This window comes from Bubalus kerabau, chromosome 23, assembly GCF_029407905.1.
Source record: "Bubalus kerabau isolate K-KA32 ecotype Philippines breed swamp buffalo chromosome 23, PCC_UOA_SB_1v2, whole genome shotgun sequence".
In the NCBI taxonomy this organism is placed as follows: Eukaryota; Metazoa; Chordata; class Mammalia; order Artiodactyla; family Bovidae; genus Bubalus; species Bubalus kerabau.
Window position 1 is genome coordinate 40,851,706 of NC_073646.1, and position 23,816 is coordinate 40,875,521.

At 43.9% G+C, this 23,816-nt stretch overlaps 1 protein-coding gene and 1 long non-coding RNA gene across 3 annotated transcripts in view; one reads left to right on the plus strand and one right to left on the minus strand.

Moving 5' to 3' along the window:
- The window catches only part of SDK1 (sidekick cell adhesion molecule 1), a 744,542-nt gene that overhangs the window by 373,879 nt on the left and 346,847 nt on the right, over positions 1 to 23,816 (minus strand). The window lies entirely within an intron of this gene.
- Positions 17,297 to 20,488, plus strand: LOC129637543 (uncharacterized). Of its 2 annotated transcripts, none has more exons than XR_008707512.1 (3): positions 17,297 to 17,810; positions 18,798 to 19,498; positions 20,349 to 20,488. It is a non-coding gene; the product is annotated as an uncharacterized LOC129637543 (long non-coding RNA). The 2 variants fall into 2 exon arrangements; XR_008707513.1 differs by lacking the exon at positions 17,297 to 17,810 and adding an exon at positions 17,925 to 18,248.

Consider the following 23,816-nt stretch of genomic DNA (forward strand, 5'->3'; position numbering starts at 1 on the left):
TCTGCGCTCTCCTGCCTCCTCCAGGGCTGCCGCGCTGCCGGCTCCCTCCGTGCTGCTGCCTGGACACCTGCCTCTCACTGCTTCTAACCTGAGATCCCAAGCGTGTGTGTGGACTGAGATGAAACAGCCTTTGAATTAGGGTCTGAGGAGCGCTGTCTCTAATCCAGCCCTGAATTAATGTGGTGCTTATTTTGGCTGTGTAAAGTCAGCTTTGCGGACTCCTGGGTCTCATTTTGGTTCTTAATCACAAAGGTTACTAGATATATGACTTGTCAATAAATGACAGGTTGTGACTATAATATCTGAGCATAAGCAAATTATACAGTAATTAAATTGCTGGGTGGTTTTGCTTTCAAAGCCAGTATATTCTCCAGATGAAGGCTCGAGTTCTGATTCCACGATCAATGATCAAATAGAGGAACAGACAGCTGCTGAGATTCCGATGACATTTTATTCTAATGGAGGTGACACATGTTTGAAAAGATTCTTTTTTGCCCTTTTTGTTGCAAATACTAAAGTCTAGACCAGGCCCGATTCAGTGGTAGAAGACTGGTGGGGAGAAAGAAATAGGTGTCTGAGACAGGGTGAGAAATGAGTGAAGAAAATATGTAACATCCATCCACACCCCACCGAAATCCTTTCTTACTTCAAACTCTTTGGGAATCCCCCCCTTTTTTGAGAGTCTGGATTTCTCTAGGTGTGGAGAGATAAACACCCCAAGTGTACTTCATACGGAACCTCAGTTCCCAGAGGACTCTGAAGTAAGAAAATCCCTATCTTTCTTATCCTAATGGAGAAGACAATGCCTTCACCGTCCGTCAGTTTGTTGACCGGCCAGATGCAGCTCTGAATACAGGTGCTTGTCCCCGGGGGTGTGCCCACATCTCCCGGGGCTGCTGAGGGGTCCCCATACCCCCGGCTGTCCATGACCCCCTGCCCACCCCCAGACTTGCCAGCAGCAGGGCTGGGTCCATCCGTCCCCCCACATTCTGAGACTCTTCCTGCCACACTCATTTTCCTCCGGTTTCTTCGACACACTCAGCTCTTCTGCTCGGGCTCTCTGAGCCACCATCTCCACGGCTGGAAGCACTCTAACCACAGGTATTTGCTGGCTCAGTCTTACACTTGAGGAATCAGTGCAGATGTCAACTTCTTAAAATAGACTTCCTTGACCACCATCCATTACATAAATCTCTCAACGCCCTTCATGCAACTTATGTTGTGCTGCGTTGTGCTAAATCACTTCAGTCATGTCCAGCTCTTTGTGACCCCATGGACTGTAGCCCACCAGGCTCTCTGTTCTTGGGATTCTCCAGGCAGGAATACTGGAGTGGGTTGCCGTTACCTCCTCCAGGGGATCTTCCCGACCCAGGCACCAAACCTTCATCTCTCACGTCTCCTGCATTGGCAGGCGGGTTCTTCACCACCAGTTCCACCTGGGAAGCCCCTCATGTAATTTATAGCTATCTAGAATCATCTTGTTTATTCATCTGCTTGCTTGTTAACGGCCTGTCTCTCCATGTAAACTTTACAGGGACCTGGTTTGTCTTCTCTATGATGTATCCATAAAGTGTAAGCCCAGCATTCGGTACACATTTAATGACAGAATAAGCGAGGCCTTACAAGCAAAGGTGGCACACAGCACCGCCTCCTAAGTTAATGGGGATTATTTTCACTTTAAAGAAAAAAGGAAGTCTGCAAAAGTATATAAAAATATTTTTATGTTGTTTGAAAAAATCAAATCATACTGTTTACTATAATAAAAGAGAAAGTATATCAACTTTCTTAAGTTACATAATTCAGACTTTTAGATATAAAGCTAGTCTACCTTCTGAGCAATAATATTAATTGTGATCAAATTATAGGTCATGCATACAAAAGTACTTCCTAAGAGTTCAATGGAAATAAAATTAATGTTAGAAATTGACATAAAGTTAAAAGAATAATTTTAAAATGCACTTTATATTTTAGAGAAAAACCCCTATATTACTGTGCAAAGCATAGCAATACAGACCCCAACCAGATATTTGTTAGGGTGTAGCATTCACTGTGTTATGTGGAGTATAAGGGCATTTGAAAATAGAAATAATCAAGAGTGTGAACATTCCTGGGGATTTACTAAAAGGTGGAAGGGGGTGGCTGCTAAGACTGCAGACCCCCTTGGGTGGCCTCTTGGGTGTCCTCCTGATCACCTGGGAGCCCCTTTTCTTCAAGCAATGACCACGGCTGCAGGTAACTTGGGGTGTGCAAGCACTCTCACAAGTTCTGCCTTTGATGGCACTGCTCTGCGTTAGCATGTGAGAAACTCTGCTTCAGGAAAAGTACATTGTGAAGCACTGAGAAAGAAAGAAGAGAAAGATTTTCCCTAAACAGCTTGTTCATGTGTTGAAATTAGAAAGGACAACAATCAGATTTCCGCCCTTAATGATTCCAACATGAGAACTTTAATAAAAACATTCAGATCTGGGCAATGAGCTTTTCCCTGTCTCATTAAAATAGCACGGAAACATTGAATAACCAGTGAACACACAAGTTACTAGTTGTGTGTCCAGTGTGTGAAAACCTCACATCAAGCTAGTTATTCTGAAGGAAGCAGACGTATTTCACGTGACTCTCTCCCTAAGATGAGGCTTCCCAGGTGGTGCTAACAGTAAAGAATCCATCTGACAACACAGGAGATGCAAGAGACATGGGTTTGATCCCTGGGTCGGGGCAGATCCCCTAGAGGAGGAAATGGCAACCCATTCCAGGATTCTTGCCTGGAGAATCCCATGGACAGAGGAGCCTGGTGGGCTATGGTCCACGGGGTCACAAAGAGTCGGACACAACTGGGCTCATACGTACACACACATAGCTCTCTAAGAAAGCCAGGAGGGAAAGCAGAATGCATACCTGTGGAACAGTAGAACAACTAATTGCAGCATGTCACTGGCTATAAGTACCACAACATCTGCCACTGAAAAGCTAGAGAAATATCAATCCCCTACCTGTTCCTGAAAGGATTTAAAATATAAAAAACACTGTAGGCAATATTAAAAGTGTATAAGAAATGTGTAAAGAGCTTTAATAAAATCTCTTCCTCTGTACTCAAATAATATATCAAATGGTTTTAAGACAATTTACCAAAAGATAAAAAAAATAACACGAAACTAAGAAGCTTGTGGGAGACTTGGGGCATCTGCCACAGGCTCTGCTCCCTTGAGCTGCGATGGAGCTCAACACAAAGGTCCCTGATGACGGACACCAACAGGAGACCGCCTGGAGCCCTGGCCTCTGTAGATTCTCCTTTGACGGCAGAAGTTTCGTCCATCCCAGAAAGCAGCTGAGAAAAGGCTTGCAAAAGACCAACTTCAAGACAATGAATTTACTCTACTGACAGGAGCCATTTGTTGATGCAAATGAATAAATAAAAACAGTAAAACTGTAAGATGAGACAACAGTGAAACCACGGGGGGAGCCAGCAACAGTGCAGGAAGAGTGTTGACAGAATCTCGCAGCCACACCTGATGAGACTATCGGGAGACTGGGAGCAGAATTTCCTCAATCTGGTAAGTCGCGCATATGGAAGTCCTACAGCTGACGTCTTACTTCACGGGGACATACCGAATGCTTCCCTGTGAACCTCGTAACAAGACAAGGGTGTCTCTGCCCTGGCCACTCTTCTTTAACACGGTAGTGGAATTTCTAAGCAGTTCAATAATGCAGAAGAGGAAATAATAGGCATGCAGGTAGGAGAGGGAGAAAAATAACTGTTCCTATTTAGTAGGGGGCATGATGGTCTACTTGGTAAATCCCAAGGAGTCTACTGTTTAAAAAGCTCCACGAGTAAGTGAACTTAGCAAGGTCACAGGATACAAGATCAACATGCAGAGATGAACTGCATTTCTACGCAGTAGTGATGAATACATGGAAACTAAAATAAAAATACAATCTCTTTTTACAATTGCTTAAAAAAGAAATATTTAGGTATAAATTTAACAAAACAGAACCTGATGTTGAAAACTACAAAATATAATAGAGAAATCAAAGATTTAAATATATGTTCCATGGATTGAAAAAAGTCAATTTTCTTCAAATTGATGTATATAAGTTTAATACAAGTCCTATAAAAGTCCTAAGGAAAAAAAAATTAAGTATAAAAGAGATTATTCTAAAATTTATATGGAAAAGTGAAGAAGCTGAAACAACTTTGAGAAAGAAGGATAAAGTGGAAGGGTTCACTCTACCCAATTTGAGTTCTTATTACATGGTTAAAGTGATAAAACACTCTGTGGCACTGGCACATGGCTAGACACACACATCAGCGGAACAGAACTGGGAGCCCAGAAGAAGACGGACGCAGCTACAGCCAAGCGGCCTGTGACAAAGCCATAGCAGCAGGTCAGAGGGGGGAGAACAGTCTCTCAGTAAGTGCAGCTGAAAGGATTAAACATTCGTAAAAAGAAAAATAAGGCCTGGCCTAAACCCTACTTCTCATATAAAAGTTAACTCAAAATATGTTAGATTAAACATGAAAAGTAAAACTATTAAACTTTTGAAAGAAAACATAAAAGGAAATCTCTGGGTTTTAGGATTTGGTGAAGAGTTCTAGACATGACCCCAAAGACACGATCCATAAAAATCAACAAATTGGGATTCTTCAAATTTTAAACTTTTGCTCTGCCAAAGAGCCTATTCAGGGAATGAAAAGACAAGCTGTGGACTGTAATAAATACTTGAAAGCCATACATTCTCTAGAATACACAGAGAATTCTCCTGAAACTCCACAATAAAAAAAACTCAACTTTAAAATGGGCAAAAGATACAAAGAGACATTTTATGAAAGAGGGTATGAGATGGAAAATAAGCACATAAGAAGATATTCAGAAACACCAGTCATGAGAGAAATGCAAATTAGAACATGTTTAAGTATCCATGGGGTCGCTAAGAGTTGGGCACGACGGAGCAACTTCACTTTCACTTTTCACTTTCACGCATTGGAGAAGGCAATGGCAACCCACTCCAGTGTTCTTGCCTGGAGAGTCCCAGGGACGGCGGAGCCTGGTGGGCTGCCGTCTGTGGGGTCGCACAGAGTCGGACACGACTGAAGCGACTCAGCAGCAGCAGCAGCAAGTATCACTAAGGTGCTATTGGAACAGCTAAAATAAAAGGGAGTGGCAATGACCGAATGCTGGCAAGGGTCTGGACTGCTCGTGCATTGCAGGACGCAAGGCAGGAGGGTCCGGCCACTCTGGAAAAGTCCACATACCCTGCAGAAAAGGCCTGGCAGCTGCGCTTTTGTTGAAGCCTTGTGGTTCAGTCAGTAGAGAATCCGCCCGCAGTGCGGGAGACCCAAGTTTGATCCCTGGGTTGGGAAGATCCCCTGGAGAAGGAAATGGCCACCCACTCCAGTATTCTTGCCTGGAGAATCCCATGGACAGAGGAGCCTGGCGGGGGGCTACAGTCCACGGGGTCGTTTCTGTTTAAGTGGGCTTCTGCCACCCTGCTTCGGCAGATGGGAGGCAGCACCTCCCCCTCACCGGTGCCAGGTGGGAAGGGAAGTTCAGGCAGCCCGTGGCCTCAGCTGAGCCCTCCCTGGGTGGGACGTGGAGGGCTCCCTCGCTACTCCTTGCAGAGCCTCCGCTGTCACTGCGGGGAGGGCGCCCTGTCACCACTGCTGGACGTGGAAGTCCCAAGTCTCTGCCAGGCCTCCTCCAACACCAGCCCAGTGAGGAGGCAGGAACAGCACCACGTGTGAATACAAGCCCAGGCCCCCCGTGGGTCCCCCTTGAAACCACAGGGGAGCCCACGACCACCCAGCGGGGACAGAAGGCTCAGCAGCACACTCGGCCTTCTCTCCCACCTCTCTGGGCAGCAGCAGGGGAGTGGAACTGCCCAAGGCACACTGGCAAGGCCAAAGTCTAGGCTCCCACTGGCTTTATTGATGGAGTCTGTGAGTGTAGTGTTTGATGCAATAAAGTGGTTAGTGGTTAAGACTCTTCTGTCTTGCGACACCAGCCCTCTTGTGGTCCTTTGTCTAGAAAGGACAGGGCTTCTTGAAGGCTCTTTCCTCTGTGTCCATTGGCACCTGGGTTTCCAGCTTCTCTGGCACTCCGTCCAACACATCTGAGGTGAGCAGAAAGCTCAGGGAGCCAACCACAGTCATTCATCGGGTCCCCAAGTCCCTAGGCAATCTGCCTTCTGCACTCCATGTTTCAGGCTATCCTTACGTTTTCCATATAAAAAGTTTATAGATTTTAGCTGTACTGAGCAGGAAAAATAAGCACATCTACTCTATCTTTCCAGAAGCAAGGGTTGAGAAGATTCTTTTAACAGTCTTTCTTTCTCTTCCACAGACTAATGATCAGCAAAATAAGATTCAAGGATCATTAGCACATAGAAATGCTGGAGGAACAACAACAGAAAAACCTGCTACAGGATGGAAGTGGGAAGAAGAGACGGATGAATTACAAACTGTACACCAACGTAAAAACACGAGTTAAAACAAGGACCCTGCCTGCTCTGCTTAGGGCAAAAGATAATGGCTTGGTGACGGAGATGGCCAAAAACTGTCCAGGACAAAGAATAGGAAGGCAATAATAATTTAAGAAAAAAGGAGGATGAAAGTTATGTTAATACACATGGCCTTAAGATACAAAAAACACAAAACCTTTTTTAAGGTCTCATGTCAACTTTTAATGAAGCGGAGCTAAAGAGAGATTCTTCATAATGTTAGCCAAACATCGCTCAGTTCCATTAGTTGAAGATGAAACCTAATTGCTGAGAAAAAAGGCAGAGACAGAAGCTCCAAATCAGCAACTGACATTCTAAAGACACACCGTAAATTACAGTGGAGGAGAGAGGATGAGTAATTAGCACTACACAAATTTCAATATCTTGGCTTTTCTTATAATTAGCAGACAAGCAATTTAAAAGCCACAGCCCTGTGCTGTTATTTTCCAAGGTAATAGGAAAAAAATCCTTGCAAGAAATGGTTTAAATTCCCTTCACTCACTCCATGAGGTTTTATTATAAAAATTGGTATAAAAACAGCTACAGGGGGAAAAGCTAGAAAATAAAAGATTTGTCTCACATTACAATTATTATATTTAAGAACATGAGGATGTATATCCATTTCAAGGTCTTCAAAGGATTTTCAAACTCAGGGTTCACACAGCACTGTTATTCTAAACATGAATGTATCATTCATACCATGTTATTTCGGTTTTCTTTAAGAAATTACAATGGTAAATATTAGAGGTCTCCAAGTTATTAGTGTTGGACACCCTAGGGAATCAGAAGCAATGAAATGCTCTTCCTTTACAGTAAATTACTTTCCTATAATTATATTATAGTCTCTAAATTCAATATATGATCTATTACAATAATTAGAGAATCAATAAATTGGAAAGTAATTAAATATATTTTCTTTCATTCTTTAATTAATTTTCTAAATCTTATTTTAGAAGTTAGCACCTACAAAGGGTTAGAAATTTAGACAATAATTACATTGGATGCAATCATCTGTGCTTTTGAATAACTTAAATACAGAAGATGAATTAAAGGGAGAGAGAACGTGTACTCTGTGAGAGAAAGTTGGATGATAATTTCAGAGCACCATCATCAAATCCTGGGTAAAGAGAACAAGAAATATGTAGAAATAAATAAAAGAAGATTTTTCATCACTACTGGGTGGTCACATAGGTCTGAGAAGAGAGGGGATAGTCAAGGTCACACAGCGGAATGTGGACTTGAGCCAGGGCCACAGCGAACATAAGGTGTTAAGTGAGCCCCTCGGCAAAAGAGGAGGGGAGGATGTGCAAGAGAGGGCCACACTCCCTTCAGTTCAGTCCAGTCACTCAGTCGTGTCCGACTCTTTGTGACCCCCTGGACTGCAGCACACTCAGCTTCCCTGTCCATCACCAACTCCCGAAGCTTACTCAAACTCATGTCCACAGCATCAGTGATGCCATCCAACCATCTCATCCTCTGTTGTCCCCTTCTCCTCCGCCTTCAATCTTTCCCAGCATCAGAGTCTTTTCCAATGAGTCAGTTCTTCGTGTCAGGTGGCCAAAATATTGGAGTTTCAGCTTCAGCATCAGTCCTTCCAATGAATATTCAAGACTGATTTCCTTTAGGACTGACTGGCTGGATCTCCTTGTAGTCCAAGGGACTCTCAAGAGTCTTCTCCAACACCACAGTTCAAAAGCATCAATTCTTCGGTGCTCAGATTTCTTGATAATCCAACTCTCACATCCATACATGACCACTGGAAAAACCATAGCTTTGACTAGATGGACTTTTGTTGGCGAACTAATGTCTCTGCTTTTGAATATGCTATTTAGGTTGGTCACAGCTTTTCTTCCAAGGAGCAAGTGTCTTTTAATTTCATGGCTGTAGTCACCATCTGCAGTGATTTTGGAGCCCAAGAAAAGAAAGTCTGTCACTGTTTCCATTGTTGCCCCATCTGTTTGCCATGAAGTGATGGGACCAGATGCCATCCATGATCTTAGTTTTCTGAATGTTGAGTTTTAAGCCAACTTTTTCACTCTCTTCTTTCACTTTCATCAAGAGGCTCTTTAGTTCTTCTTCGCTTTCTGCCATATGGGTGATATCATCTGCGTATCTGAGGTTATTGATATTTCTCCCAGAAATCTTGATTCCAGTTTGTGCTTAATCCAGCCTGGCATTTCATCTGATGTACTCTGCATGTAAGTTAAATAAGCAGGGTGACAATATACTGCCTTGACATACTCCTTTCCCGATTTGGAACCAGTCTGTTGTTCCATGTCCAGTTCTAACTGTTGCTTCTTGACCTGCATATGGATTTCTCAGGAGGCAGGTCAGGTGGCCGGGTATTCCCATCTGTTTAAGAATTTCAGCACTTCTACTACAATGAAGCTGTTTATAAAGATACAATGAGTTTCTTTGCTATTATCCTACTTTGACTTCATTGAGCATCCTGGATGGACAAGCTATTGTTCGTCAATAAATCTTAGATGTTTTCAGTCATTGTTTCTGCAAATATTTTTTTCTCTTCTTTCTCTCTCTCTCTCTCATATTCCCACTATGCATATGTTGGTGTGTTTAATAGTCTCCCACATTTCTCTGAGCTCTCATTTTCTTCATTCTTTGTTCTTTCTGCTCTTTAGCTTGCATCAATTCAGTTCAGTCGCTCAGTCATGTTACTTTGTGACCCCATGGACTGCAGCACGCAAGGCCTCCCTGTCCATCACCAACTCCCGGAGTTTACTCAAACTCGTGTCCATAGCGTCGGTGATGCCATCCAACCATCTCATCCTCTGTTGTTCCCTTCTCCTCCCGCCTTCAATCTTTCCCAGCATCAGAGTCTTTTCCGATGAGTCAGTTCTTCACATCAGGTGGCCAAAATATTGGAGTTTCAGTTTCAGCATCAGTCCTTCCAATGAATATTCAGGACTGATTTCCTTTAGGATGGACTGGTTGGATCTCCTTGCAGTCCAAGGGACTCTCAAGAGTCTTCTCCAACACCACAGTTGAAAAGCAGCAATTCTTTGGTGCTCAGCTTTATAATCCAGCTCTCACATCCATACATGACCACTGGAAAAACCATAGCTTTGACTAGGACTAACAACAGGGAGGTCAAACAACAGGGAGGGAACACAGCCCCACACATCAATAGAAAATTGGAGATGTACTGGGTTGCCCAAAAAGTTCTTTTGGTTTTTAAGTAAAAATACAAGACATATTTTTCATTTTCACCAACAACTTTATTGAACAGCATATTCACTGTTTTGCTCCACCAACTTTTCCCATTTTTCAAAATTCAAGCAACTTCATAATTCCATCTTCCCAAAACTTTTCCTTTTTTTTGAGCAAAGAACTGTTCTGGTGCCTTCTATGGTCTTCTAGGGAATTGAAAATTTTTCCATGAAGAGGATTTTGTAAAGACTGAAATCAGTGGACATCTGAAGGTGCAGTGTCTGGTGAACACAGTGGATGAATCGGAATTTCCTAGCCAGGTTGTAACAGCTTTTACCTCGTCATCGAAGAAACACGTGGTCTTGTGTTATCCTAATGGAAGATTCTGCATTTTCTGTTGACTAATTGTAGACACTTTTGTCGTGTGTTGCTTCAGTTGGTATAATTGGGAGCAGTATCTGTTGGCATTAATTGTTTGGTTTTCTGGAAGAAGATCATAATAAAGGACTGTGTTCCAGTCCCACCATATACACAAGATCATCTTCTCTGGATGAAGATCAGCCTTTGGTACAGGTGGTGGTTCATTTTGCCAGTCCTATGACCGCTCCCATACCACACTGTTGTACAGTACCCACTTCTCATTGCTCATCACAATTTGTTTCTTAGAATGGAACGTTTTCATTAAGTAGAGAGTTGCATGTGGAAATAGAGTCAAGAGGTTTTTTTTAACTTGACTTATGGGCTTCCCCAGTGGCTCAGAGGTGAAGAATCTGCCTGCAATGCAGGAGGTGCAGGCAGACCTGGGTTCGATCCCTGGGTCAGGAAGATTCCCTGGAGAAGACAATGGCAACCCGCTCCAGGTATCTTGCCGGGATAATCCCATGGACAGAGGAACCTGGTGGCCTACAGCGCAGAGGGTCACAGAGCCAGACACAGCTGAGGGTGCACACATATGCACTATGGTGGAACCCCAACATTGAAGTGGTTAACACAGCCGAGCTGGTGCGAGTGACTCTCAGCACTTGATTTGGATATTTTGAGTATGTCAGTTATCTCTTGAGTGGTATAACACTGATTGCTCTCAGTTAATATCTGAATTTCATCACTATCAACTTCAGCTGCTCTGCCCGATCATGAAGCATTGTCTAGAGAGAAATCTCCAGCACGAATCTTCACAAACCACTTTTGACCTTTTGGATCTGTCACACACTTTTCCATACACTGCAGAAATCTTTCTTTTCTGTTTGTTTCAGTTGCGTTTTACCTTTGTTGAAATGATAAAGCATAATATGATGAAAATGTTGCTTTTTTCCTCCCATCTTCAATATTAAAATATTAAAAATTTACCATAAGACTTTTTTAAACACATGCTGATATGATAACTGTCACAATACAATCTAACAAAATGTTTCAAATGAAGTTAAAGACAATTAAATGACATCTTAGGAGGAAAAAAACTTTTAGGCCAACCCAATAATACTGTAAGGATGTCAGTTCTTTCCAAATTTAACTTATATTTTTAATGTAATTCTAGTCAAAATCTTTAAGAAAAAATTGTGAACATTCTACTGTGATTCTGAAACTCATCTGAATAAGAGGCAACACTACGACACAAAAAATTTCAGTAATTGAGGTAACTTGCAATAACAAATAGTAAAACATTTTCTTATGCAAAAAAGGCAATTAGTAAGAGGAAGACAAGGTCATAAAAAAACACATGAACAAGCAGATCTTGATGCATAGCTAGATGCATGATCTACAAGTAGCGTTGCAAATCAGTGTGTGATACTTTGCTAGTCATAAAAAATAATAAATTTTCAATATCCTCCAGAAACAATATATCTATATTAATGTATTATATAGGAAATATATTATCATGTTAATGTAATACATAATGGCATCTAAAACTTTATTTATATTTGTTAATTTAATTAAAAAAGACTACAATAATAGAAAATAGGCAAATCACACACAGGCACATGACATACAACTGATGATAAGCAACTGAAAACACTAAAGTAAAGTATCAGGACCTACTTTTGCCCATCGAATTGACATATAATTTAAATCTGCAAATACTCAATGCTGGGGACATGTAAACTAGATACATACACACTCTGAGAATGGGTGCATAAATGGATACAATTCTATAGAATAGGAGTATGCTTCACATTATATATCTATAAATTGGGTCAAAAGCCATAATGTTTTTATAATGCTTTACAGATGACATGATATGTATATGTGGCATGGCAAAAATATACCCTCTGATCCAGTAATTCCAATTCTAGATACTATTCTAGGATAACAAGAAATGAGACCAGGATTTATACTTTCATCATCACATCAGTTAAAATAACACCAAAATCGAGACAACATCATCAAAATGTATTCAAAGAAAAACAGTTAAATGATTTAGAGTAGATAAAATATCATTCAGTAAAACTAAAATATATTTTAAGCATATTTAATAACAAGAAATTCTCACTATTTAATGATCATTTAAGGCAAACAACAAAACTGAGAATACAGTATGAATACAAATGCACACACGTGTGGGCACATATATACACACACACATAAAAAGAGAAGAAGTCAGGGGAAGGAAATGTATCCAAAAGTTAAGGGCAGTTACCCTGTTCTCCTTTTAGAGCTGGTAGGTTATTTTTTCTTGATACAGTGTTGTATTTTCTAGGTTGTCTATAAAGTTTTAGAATCAGAACTAATTTTTTAAGGAAAAAAGGAAATCAGAAATCATTTGGGGGTCTCTGAACAGAAATTACAATTGCAACTAAAGTTATTTACACAATCATTTATTTAACGTGTCTCCCCACTCGGGTAGAAGTTAGAGCAGGACCGAGAACAGTGGTGCTCACAGCTGTGGTCTGAGGGCCTGGCACGTTGCAGGGATGGAAAGAAATATGGATGGATGAATGAATGAGCAGAAAGAAAGGAGAGGGAGGCAGTGCAGGAGGGAGAGGAGCAGCCGGGCCCGGTGAGCCTGGCAGGCAGGCAGCCCCTGCAGTCGCTAGCTTCTCAAGGACGTCCTCGCGGCACACACGCGACCCGCCTTAGGACACACGCCAGACATCTGCTGAAAGAAGGAGTAAGCAGACGAACCGCGACTCACTGCTTAAGACAAGAACAAACACTACATGTAGACCCCGTTTTTCTCCTCCTCTGACACGCTCTGAACACCACTGAAAGCAGACCTGACAGCAACGCACGCGTTTGTATTGGTGTCGGGCGACCAAGGTCACGCGGGCCACGTCTCATAATAATCTGTTTATTTCTCTTTAAAATATCAAACCACCAGAGCACATCTATCTTCTACTTCTTATTGTGAACACAACTGCCTCCTTATATAGGTCCCTGAAAAGAGAAGAGGGCGTCTCTTCTTTTTTGAGCTATCTCCAACGTTTGGCAGTTCTATGAAATTTCCACAGTCAAGTAGGGGAGGTTGTCTATCCCAGGGCAAAACTGAGCCTATGATTCATTTTCACTCCAAGGAATAGCCTGACCTCTTCATATCCAAAGACATTCTGATTTCACGGCATTTCTACTCTGCTATGTGATCATCATAAAACTTAAGAAAATTAGAGCCCTTTTGTTTTTTTTTTTTTTGGCCCTCACAAGTCTGAAATTCAGAAATTTGTAATTGGTTTTCAAATACATTTGAATTTATTCATGTTGAAAGGTAATTCTAAGGTATGAAACATTAGTTTAATTGTCTGAGAGAAATCGGTGCACTTCCTGCTAAATGATAAGAAAATGAGAGAGGTGTTTTTCTATCATAAGTTGAAGAAATTTTCTCCCAAGTAATCTTCCTTGAAGAACAAAATCATCTGACAAAGACAAACCATTATATTTGAGTATTTCTGGTGGGTCACACAGAGTCTTATAAAGAAATATGAGCCCAGTGAATTGCCTGTAAATGCAGACTAAAATACTAGTGTACTTTTTTTCCTGAAATGTTTTGAGACTACACATTAGAAAAGGTGTTACATAAATGCAAAGTATTACTTCCAAATTAAATTTTCTTGGAACTCAAAGACAAGTCATATCGGTTTTATTAATGTAAAGTTTATACGGGTCTTGAAGTGGAGAGTGTAATCAACTTGAAAACATATTGGTATGCTATATGGGGTTAAAACTGAGGTGGAATCTTACCATGAAGACATGCTCTCCTACTTTCTAAACAAGACTGACTGTGTGATGTTTGCTTGGTGATTTATCTGTAAAGCTACACAATGATCACATAATCCAATATCAGTAGAACTGCTCCATGAAAGATTTATTGGATTTCTCTTTATCCTAAATGCCAGCAAAAGACACAGGCGATTCAGTGGGCTTACTTTTTCATTCACTATGTGTAAAATCTGGACGGGAAACCATGTGAGAATTATTATTAAAAAAATAAACGCTTGCCACTGTCATTGAACAGCAACAGTAACTTCAAGTGGATTACTATAATTGTGACCAAAAAAAATCTATTTACTCACAGCCCTCAGAAAATTATAGTTACAATAAAAAGATCAATATTGTATGATGCTTGGGACATAAGTATAACATGCCATTTAATTCTGGCTTCGTGACACGCACACTGGAAGTCCATCCAGCCGGTGTTGGCTATAATGCTGGAGTCGTGGCGAGAACACCGACCACTGCTCTGACCGTAACCAAGCTGTCTGTCCCAGCTGTCATTCCCTGTCTTTTCCAAAGGTTAGATCTGCTATGGGTTATAAACCGTAAATCTCATCTCAAAGCGTAATTGCCACTGGGTGCTTCTCCAAGGCAATATTCTAAGAAATGGATGGATATATTTGCAAAAGCATTTGGCAAAAATATTTTGTAGCTTAACTCATATACAAAACATTCATTTCCACGCAGATGATCAAAACAAGTATTTCTAAACTGAAAATGTTTTTGTTTGCAATAGAAACACATGTTCTGGATGTCAAAACATTTCTAAATAAAATATGATTTTTACAAAAGGTATTTAATTTGACAAATATGTGCCTGTGGACACATAGACTCAAAGTAAAATAAAATTATGTATGGATTCATCAGAAATAAAAACAATAACTTCCAATTGTCTGTTTATTCCATGGAAGAGACTGAGCAAAAGTTTTATATGTATCATCTAATTTAATCCTTGTCATTATCATTAAATGAGAAACAGAGAAGACACTTGAGGCCTAGAGAAGTAATGTGTCCAGTTTCACAATAGTAAAAGACTATAATATTGGTTTTCACTGAGGCACAAGCAAGAACAACAACCGTAAAAATGTTTTAAAGGAAAGGAGCTCCAGGAGCAGCCCAGCAGCTCAGCAAAGTCTGTAAGGAAGCCTGCCCTCCGTCGTTCTGTGGCTGCAAGGGAAGCTGGGAAACGGAGGGCCGGCAGGACCACCACTTTCTTAGAGGAGGGGCTGCAAACACGCTCTGCACAGCACCGGTCAGTGAACAGCTCAGGGCCTGCTGCCAAGTGGTCTCTGTCACTGCTACCCAACTCCTCTGCCCACGCAGACAGAAAACGACCACAGACAACACACAAATGAATAGCCTGCTATGTTCCAATAAAACCTTATTTACAGAAACCCTGAACTGGCGGGGGGTGGGGGTGGGGCAGCTGTAGGTTGCTGATCTGTCTTAGAGAATCAGGATTCAGGTCCAGAATGGGAAGCACAGAGTGCCACCATCTTGAACAAAGCCACGGTCCCGTTGCGAAAACTGGCCACGAGCAGCGCACACCGAGAACAGAGCGAAGGCTCGGTCTAGGCCCAGAAGGTGCCACAGGCGGTGCCTTCAGCCACTGTTTGCTGTGTGTATTTTTTTTTAGCTTGTTTTCTTTACTTTTTTAAAAAACCACTGTGATTTTTATCATTTTATCTCCAACAAGATCACCTTAGAATCCCAGAAAGTGAACACTGAAAGATACTTTGCATATTATCTGCAATGTCTTGCCTGCAAAGATTCTAGAAGAGGAAACTGAAGTCTGAAAAGCTAGGTTGAAGCAGGAGGCAGATGGGTCCCCCACCCCCATCCCCCAGCCCCAGTAAAGCAATTGGAGATTCGTTCTCTATTGACTGAAACTCCAAGACAAAATAGCAGGGCAATTAAGGGAGGAGGCTGTGCCCTGCTCAGATCAGTTATTTCTCATTCCTGAAGTCAGGAGACTCCCAAACCACACATGTGCAGAAAGGTTTCTTGTAATCAAAGGGGAGTTATGTTAAGGGATGTTGACCTCCCAGATACCTCTTCGGTAGGATCCACCTTGGCTGAGAGATGGGTGTGTACACACGGGAGGACCCTGAGATATACCGTGTTCGGCCTGTGAACCAGGCAAACCAGAATGATGGGCCAAAGGGAAGTGCAAGTGGAAGTCGCTCAGTGGTGTCCGACACTTGCGACCCCGTGGGCCGTATAGTCCAGGCTAGAATACTGGAGTGGGTTGCCACGCCCTCCTCCAGGGGCTCTTTCCAACCCAGGGATCGAACCCAGGTCTCCCACATTGCAGGCGGATTTTTCACCCTCTGAGCCACCATGGACGCCCAGAGGGAACCGGGAAGAAATGCCCCATGTAAGTGATGTAAAGTGCCACAAGGGGGCGACTCGGTGATTCTCTCGCTCCGAGTCCACCTGTGTGCCTATCCACATGTACTGTACTTTTTCCTCTTAATAAACACATAACTTGCTTCACTACTTTTCATCTTTATGGAAATTCTTTTCTGCAAAGCCAAAGGGCTAGGGCCCTTGTCACTGACCACTGGTCTGATGGCTGGGATCTGGTGCTCTTACCATTTTGAGCCAGCCCAGTCTCTGGCCAGGAACCCAAGGCTGGCTCCAAGCCGTTGCAGGCCAAGGCGGCCCGAGATCAAAGTGACCTTCTAGAAGTCGCACCCCAGGTTAGGGGCAGAGATGAAACCTGTCCCTGGACTCCCCGGTCCACCGTCACGACTGCTCCTGCTTCTAACAACACCAACAACGGCAGCGGCAAAGCAGGCGTCGCAGAGCACCGAGGACCCACTTTACCGTACGTGCCTCGTTTGTCCTTCGCGAGACCCTTCGGGGGGGTCTGCCCTGTCACTGCTCAGTCTCTGTTCTGCAGCAAGAGCTGAAGCCCAAAGATTAACCGGTCTGCCAAAGGTCACACAGTCAGGAACCGGCGGGGCCAGAGTGAGAGTCCAGGTCTGATTCTCAAACCACCGGGCTGAACCAACTGCGGTCTCCTGTGAGCCATGTCGCTCTCCAGGACGTTGGAAAGGCGTGTAAAGTGCCTAAGGAGGCTTTACTAAGGAAGCCTCGGCTGTCCTGAAGTAGTAATAATACAGTTAGCTTTGTGTACACAGCACTCAGAGAGGGGTTAGGAATTGGCTGCATCTCTACTGCACTGATAGTTCTGAAGCTCTTAATGCATCCACTGCCCTGAAGATGGTTAAAACAGTTTCTGGAGCAGCTTCCCTTCCGAAATCCTCTAACTTTGGGGAGTAAAAGCTTTCCTGACAATCTGTGAAGCTGCCACAGCTCCCCTTCACTCCCTCGCTCTAAGCGCTTACGACGCATGTGCTGACTCCAGGCCACGGAAGGAAGAGGCGGTCGCCGCACAGCATCTGAAACCAGAAAACCTCACAGCAAACATCTCAATCTTGTAAAACAGCCCAAGTGTCCATTTGATGCGTTGTGTGTAATTGCATACTTAGATTTACAAAACCTGCCAGACTGTTCCTATAGTGAGTGGCTGTAGCATTTTACATCCCCACCTGCTGTGTATGGATGAGTGATGGAAGCGCCTCCCCTCCGCCCCACCAAGTGCTTTGATCAGTCTGAGGAAGTTCAAAGTTCCCCTCTCTGTGACAGCTGTTGTCCGGCTCCCTGTGCCTCCTCTGCCCAACCGGGGCCTGCTTCACCCACACCCCTCTCCCCTGACTGACCTTCCTGCTTACTTGACCCAGGCCCCAGCTAGTGACTGCTCTTATCAAAGTGGTGGGGAGGGGCCTGCCCCTCTAACTAGTTTTCGTGGTAACTAATGAGCCCACCTGTCCTCAATTCCCCTATAACTGGTAATCTCCTCCCCCAGGGAGCAAAGACTGCCCGCAGGTACTGTCCTGCCAACACGGTGGGGTGTCACCCCAGGACCTTGCCTCCGACAGGTAAGTTCCCCCATCCATTACACCACTGGTTGTCTCTGTTGCTGACTCCAGGCTCTTCCCTTGCTCTCAAAGCTGGGCGATAAAGGCCAGGTAGCCTCTTGTGTGCAGCCCAACAACCGGTGGAGCAGCCAGGAGACCAAGGAAAATCCCGTGAATGCAGAGATGTCGGGAAATTCAGGATGGGGAATGGGAAGCCGCAGGGGCTGTCCACTAGCAGGCAGGGCCCGGAGGTTGCGGGTGTGAGTCTGGGCAGCTCTCCACTAACACGTGGGGCCCAGAGGTTTCCAGGGGTGATCTTGAAAGTGTGTGTGTTGCGGGTAGAAAGCCCAAGGTGGCTGCTCACAGGATGCTGGGCCTTGTGGTGACTGTCCTTGATGACGGTGGCTGACAAGACGTCTTGCAAACAACGGCCTCTAACATCTCTGCTACTGTATCAGAGTGAGTCTTCTGTAACTGACTAGCTAGCTTTCTAGAAGGAATTGGGATTTCTCTTGTGCCTTTGGGATTAAATGAACTACCTGGTCTTTCTGCAAATTTAATCTTACATGATCTCTAAGAGTAAAGGAGAAGAAAAGAGCTTTTAGGTAAACTCTTAATAATTTTAGGTAATCCCTAGAAGTAATTATGTTTTGGGAATGCCTATCTAAAATAGTCTCTCTTAGATTTTGGTAACTTGAAACTAAATTTGAAAGTGTAATAGGGAAGAACCTTTTGTATTCTCTTCCAAAGTGAAAGTGAAAGTGGCTCAGTCCTGTTCGACTCTTTGCAACCCAGGCCAGATTCTCCAGGCAAGAATACTGGAGTGGGTAGCCTTTCCCTTCTCCAGGTGATCTTCCCAACCTAGAAATTGAACCGGGGTCTCCTGCATTGCATTCATCACTAAAGGGATGTTGCCTATAAGCTTAAATTATACATAATGGTCATCTCTGGGAACCCTGCTTCCCAGGGAATGAGCATTAAGCTAAAATACCTGTGTTTATCTCACAGGAAACCTCGCAACTAGGCCCACTTGTGAATGGCTGCAGGAGGAGGAAATTCACGACCTGTCCAGAGGCTGATGGGAACCAGGAAGTGTTTGACTTTACTCCCTCCCCTTTTAGCACAGCAGGAGCCTGAATCTAACTCAGGCAAGACGGTTCTTTGGGGCACAGGCTGACCATCTTCTCAGTCTGCTGGCTTTCTGAATGAAGTCATTATTCCTTGCCCCAACAACTTGTTTCTAGATTACCAGCCTGCCATGTGGTGAGCGGTATGAGCTTGGACTCGGTGACAAAAGAAGAGAATTCATGGGCCATTTCAAACAGGACAAAATGCTGGGATATTAGTTGCTGGGTGTGGGTCTAAGTTTATCTACTTTTGTCTGCTCAGGAGAGGAAGAGTAAAGCATTGCATTTTCCACTTAGGAAATGCACAATTTCTTGCTTCTTGGATTTTGCCAGACGTTAAGGTTTTCAAGGGTTAAGATTACAATCAGTCATAATTTTTGCACCCATGTTTCTTTATCAGTTATATGATGATCAGGTGTTTAACTGTGCCTTTTTAAGTTTTTTTTGTCATTTATAGACAGTTTTTTTTTTGTTTTCTTCTGATTCTTTTGCAAAAGTGCTTCATCTTCAAGAAGATTCATAGGAAGGATGTTTTAACAAGTACAGATCTCTGGTAAACTTCAGATCACACTGCTGACTTAGGTAAGTAGAATTCTAATGGAAAACCCAATGGCTTCATAAAAAGTTAACAAAAGGATTGGTTACTGAGAGAACTGGTGAATGCGGTTATAATGTTCATGGGTTTTGTCTGGAATGTTACTGGTTTCATCTGTGTTTTTATGGGGAAGCCCTTCCCCTCAGGTTAGTTATGACTTACAGCAATTTGATCAAGTACATGTGGATTGAACTGAAGCATTTTTCTTTTCTCTCTGTCTGGTCTCCAGAAACTGAGACTTGTGGGTTCTGAGCAGCCTTATCAGGGAATGGGAAAGACTGTCTCCCATCTGGTGTAGGAATCTGATTATTTTGGGGACCTCTAAAAGAGAGAAATCCAGAGGTGGGGCCTGGTGACCGGCCTTTGGCATGGCTTTCCTGGCCTGGAGAGGCGTTTTGGGAATCCAGTCTGCCACTCCTTCTGAGGAGCTCCATCACAGCCAATTTGGAGGAGCCTTTATGACCAATCCACCAGACTTTTTTGACAAACAAATTAATCTTGCTTTGGCTGTGTTTGGTGGAGGTGCATGTAGTTTTATAACAGTATTACGTTTCAGTGGATGTTAAACTCTAGCTCTGCTCATTGGGGTCTGTATTTATGAAAGTTGCTGTGTTAGCCATACTTTGGCCTCGATGTGCTGGTCGGAAAGAAAAGTATCTAGTGAGACTGTGGGTATAACTACTCACGAAGTGTGACACTGCTTGCTTTAAGTCTGCTGCTAAAAGCAAACGTATGATGCCTGTGTGACGATGGGGCATAAGGATCAAATGCACGGCCTATAAAGTGTTTCCTCATCAACAAACCCTTAGATCTGATTTGTTTTCTCTCAATGTGAAGGACTAAGCAAACTATAATGAAGGCCTAGCAATCAGGGGATGTGGCAGAACCTGGGGCAGTGGAGCCAAAGGTGGAGGACGCGCCCTTTGAGGACATGCGTGAACCGGCCAGAACCAGCGAGGTCCCGGGCGGCAGAAGACCCTACCTCCAGTACACCCGGAGCCTCATCACAGGCTCCTTGTAACGCACAAGCATCTAAATGGCACACCCACCAGCGCCATGGAACTTCCAGGTCAAACATAAGAGGCCCCCAAACTGGTAATGGCCCAGTTTCTGGAAATCCCCTCCCTTTCCCCAAAACCGTGAGGATAGCCCTCCCACTCATCAGCCTAAGAAGTTACCCAGCCTGTGAAAACTGATCACCCTAGAGCTTGCCCTCTGAGGTGGCCCATGCTCTGCCTGCGGACTGCTTCTCCCTTGGGTGCTCTTGCTGTCTGAGATGACCCCTGCCCTGGGGCCCCCCTCACCCTCTGAGATGGCCCACGTTCTGTCTGTGGAATGTGTCTCCCTCTAAAGAAATCCATAGCTTACCTATCGCTTTGTCCCTCAGTTCTTTCTGTGATGAGACAGAAAGAGCCTGAGCTTCACCAACTCCCGAGACCAGGCGTGTCACCTCAATTCAGAGAGTGGGTTCACGTCCAATCACAGTCTGGGTTGAGCACTGTAGGTGGGAGCCAGCACCCAGCAATGAGGGACAGGTATTTTAATCATCAGTGCTTTCTATTGAAAAGTTTGCAATCAGAAGGGGAAATGATGGGAAAACCCATGTATTCAGGTATGGGGGAGGTCATTCTGGCTTATCCATGGCTTAAATTTTAGTGAGTGGAGCGGCCTGCTTTGTGGTCCTTCAGATGTGCAGTGTACATCTGCTTTGGCCACTGAGAAAGGGAATACATTTAAGTCAAGATGGAGTAGCTGTGGTTCAGACATCCAAGGTAAAACTGGGTGGCCACTGTGTATGTGATTTTGGACACGTCCTTGTATTACTGAAAACGGGAGTCTTCTAAATTGTACTGCAGACCAGGACAGAAGCCAGAGGTGGGTGTGCCCTTCTCTCTGAATGCTTGTATCTTGCCCGTTGCCACCATCTCCCGTGACGGCCAGTCAGGTGTCTCCCCTCGCGTCCCTAGTCCGAGGGAGGAGACCTATCTGAGCACCAGCGCCTTCACCGCGAGATGAGCACAGCTGCTGCGTGCACATGAGATGCTGCCGTCCTCCTCCGGGTTTCCTCCCCAGCAGCTTCCTCTGGCTGCTGTGACTACGGGGGGACTACTGCCCAGGGAAGGAAAGGCTTGCCTCATCTTCCCATCCTATCTCCTGGACGTGCTCAAACTCATGTCCATCGAGTCGGGGATGCTATCCAACCATCTCATCCTCTGCTGCCCCTGTCTCCTCCTGCCTTTTATCTTTTCCCAGCATTAGGGTCTTTTCCAATGAGTGGGCTCTTTGCATCAGGTGGCCAGAGTATTGGAGCTCCAGCATCAGCTGACTCTTGACTTGGCCAATGGAATGTTTCTTTTAGAGCCAGGGTCCGCCCTTCCCTGTGGGGGTGGCCTGGCTGTATTTGTGGTATCCTGGTTGCACCTTCCCCAGGGATAAGGTGGAAGAGGGGCAGACCAAGATTGTAAGGGTGGTTCAGGGTACGGAGCCAGGGGCGTATGTGGTCAGGTCACTCAGATGACTGTTCTCTGGCTCCCTGTGCCTCCTCTGCCTGACCAGGGCCTGCTTCACCCACACCTTGCTCCCCTGACTGACCTTCCTGCTTACTTGATCCAGGCCCCAGCTAGTGACTGTTTTTAGCAGAAGGCGGGTGAGGGGCTGCCCTCTGCCGGGTCCCCTGGTAATTACTGAGCCCACCTGACATCAGTTCCCCTAGGACTGGTAACCTCCCCTTTCCCCTTGCAGTGACGGCACCTGCCGCGTCCTGCCTGCCATCCGCCACACAGTGGGCTGTCGCCCCAGGACTTGGCTTCAGACAGCTAGGCTCCCCTATTCATTCCACCACGGGGCCTCTGTTGCTGACTCTGGGCTCTCTCTTGGGTCTTAAGCTGGCCCAGTGCAGGCCTCGTAGGCCTGTGGGATGCGGCCCAACACCCCCTGTTCCTAGTTGGCTGAGAGTTTTTACCAGAGATAGGAGTTGGATTCTGCCAAGCCTTCTTTCTGCATAATTTGATTTTTTTTTCTTCTTTAGCTTATTGGGAAAGATGGACTACATAGACTGATTTTCAAATGTTAATACTTGGAATAAATTTTAGTCATGATATATAATTTTTTATACATTACTTGAATTGGTTTGCTAATATTTTAGTGAAGAATTTTTATGACTAAGTGTATGAAAGATTGTTATACAGTGTTATTTTCTTTTAAATACTGTATTTGATGTTGGTATCAAAGTAATACTATCCTCATAAACAGAACTGGGTTTTTCTTTAATGTTCCATCATGTATGGTTTCTGTTGTTTTACTTTCAGCCCACCCCGTCATTGCATTTAAAGTCACTTTCTTGTAGCCAGCACACTTGGATCCTGTTTCTATTATTCACTCTACAGATCTACACCTTAGATCGTGTGTGCGTCCTAAGTCGCTCCAGTCATGTCCGACTCTTTGCAACCCTGTGGACTATAGCCTGCCAGGCTCCTCTGTCCATGGGATTCTCCAGGCAAGAATACTAGAGTGGGCTGCCACTCCTTCTCCAGGGGATCTTCCTGGCCCAGGGATCGAACCTGCATCTTTCAAGTCTCCTGCATTGGCAGGCAGGTTCTTTACCACCTGGGAAGCCCATGTCTTAGATCACTTACATTTAATATAATTATTGATATATTGGGGCTTAAATTTGCCATTTTATTTTTGTTTCTTTCTTCTGTTACTCAATTTCACTTTTTTTATCTCCCTGTGGGTTATTGAAACATTTCTTAGGAATACAGTGATTTATTTCTAGTGTTTTTCAGTATCCTGAATGGTTTCCTTACAGGCTGATGTAGGTACTATATGCATATATAAGACTTACCACTCTAAAGTTTAGAAAACTTACTTCCATTTAGATCCCTTTACCTTCCCCACTTTTAAAGACAGGTTGTTTGAAGTATTTCCCCTGCATATACTGAGCACCATTTCAGACGATGCTATAGTGTCTGCTTCAACCATCAAGTACGATTTAAGACAGTCAAGAGAAGCAGAATAGTCTATCAAATTCTCTCCTCTTTCTGTGCACTCCAGTGTTCCTTCCTTTCTGAAGTTCTGAGCTTTCTTTCTCTTACATTCTGTTTAGAGAATTGCCTTTAGCTGCACTTCTAGCAACACATTATCTTAGTTTCCATCACCTGAGTGTGCCTTGATTTCCCTTTCTTCTGATGGATGTTCCACCAGACACAAAATCTCCTGTTGGCAGTTCTTTTCTTTCAGTACTTAAAAATGTTAGGCCAATTCCTTCAACACCCCACAGTTTCAGATGACTGCTGTCGTTCGAAC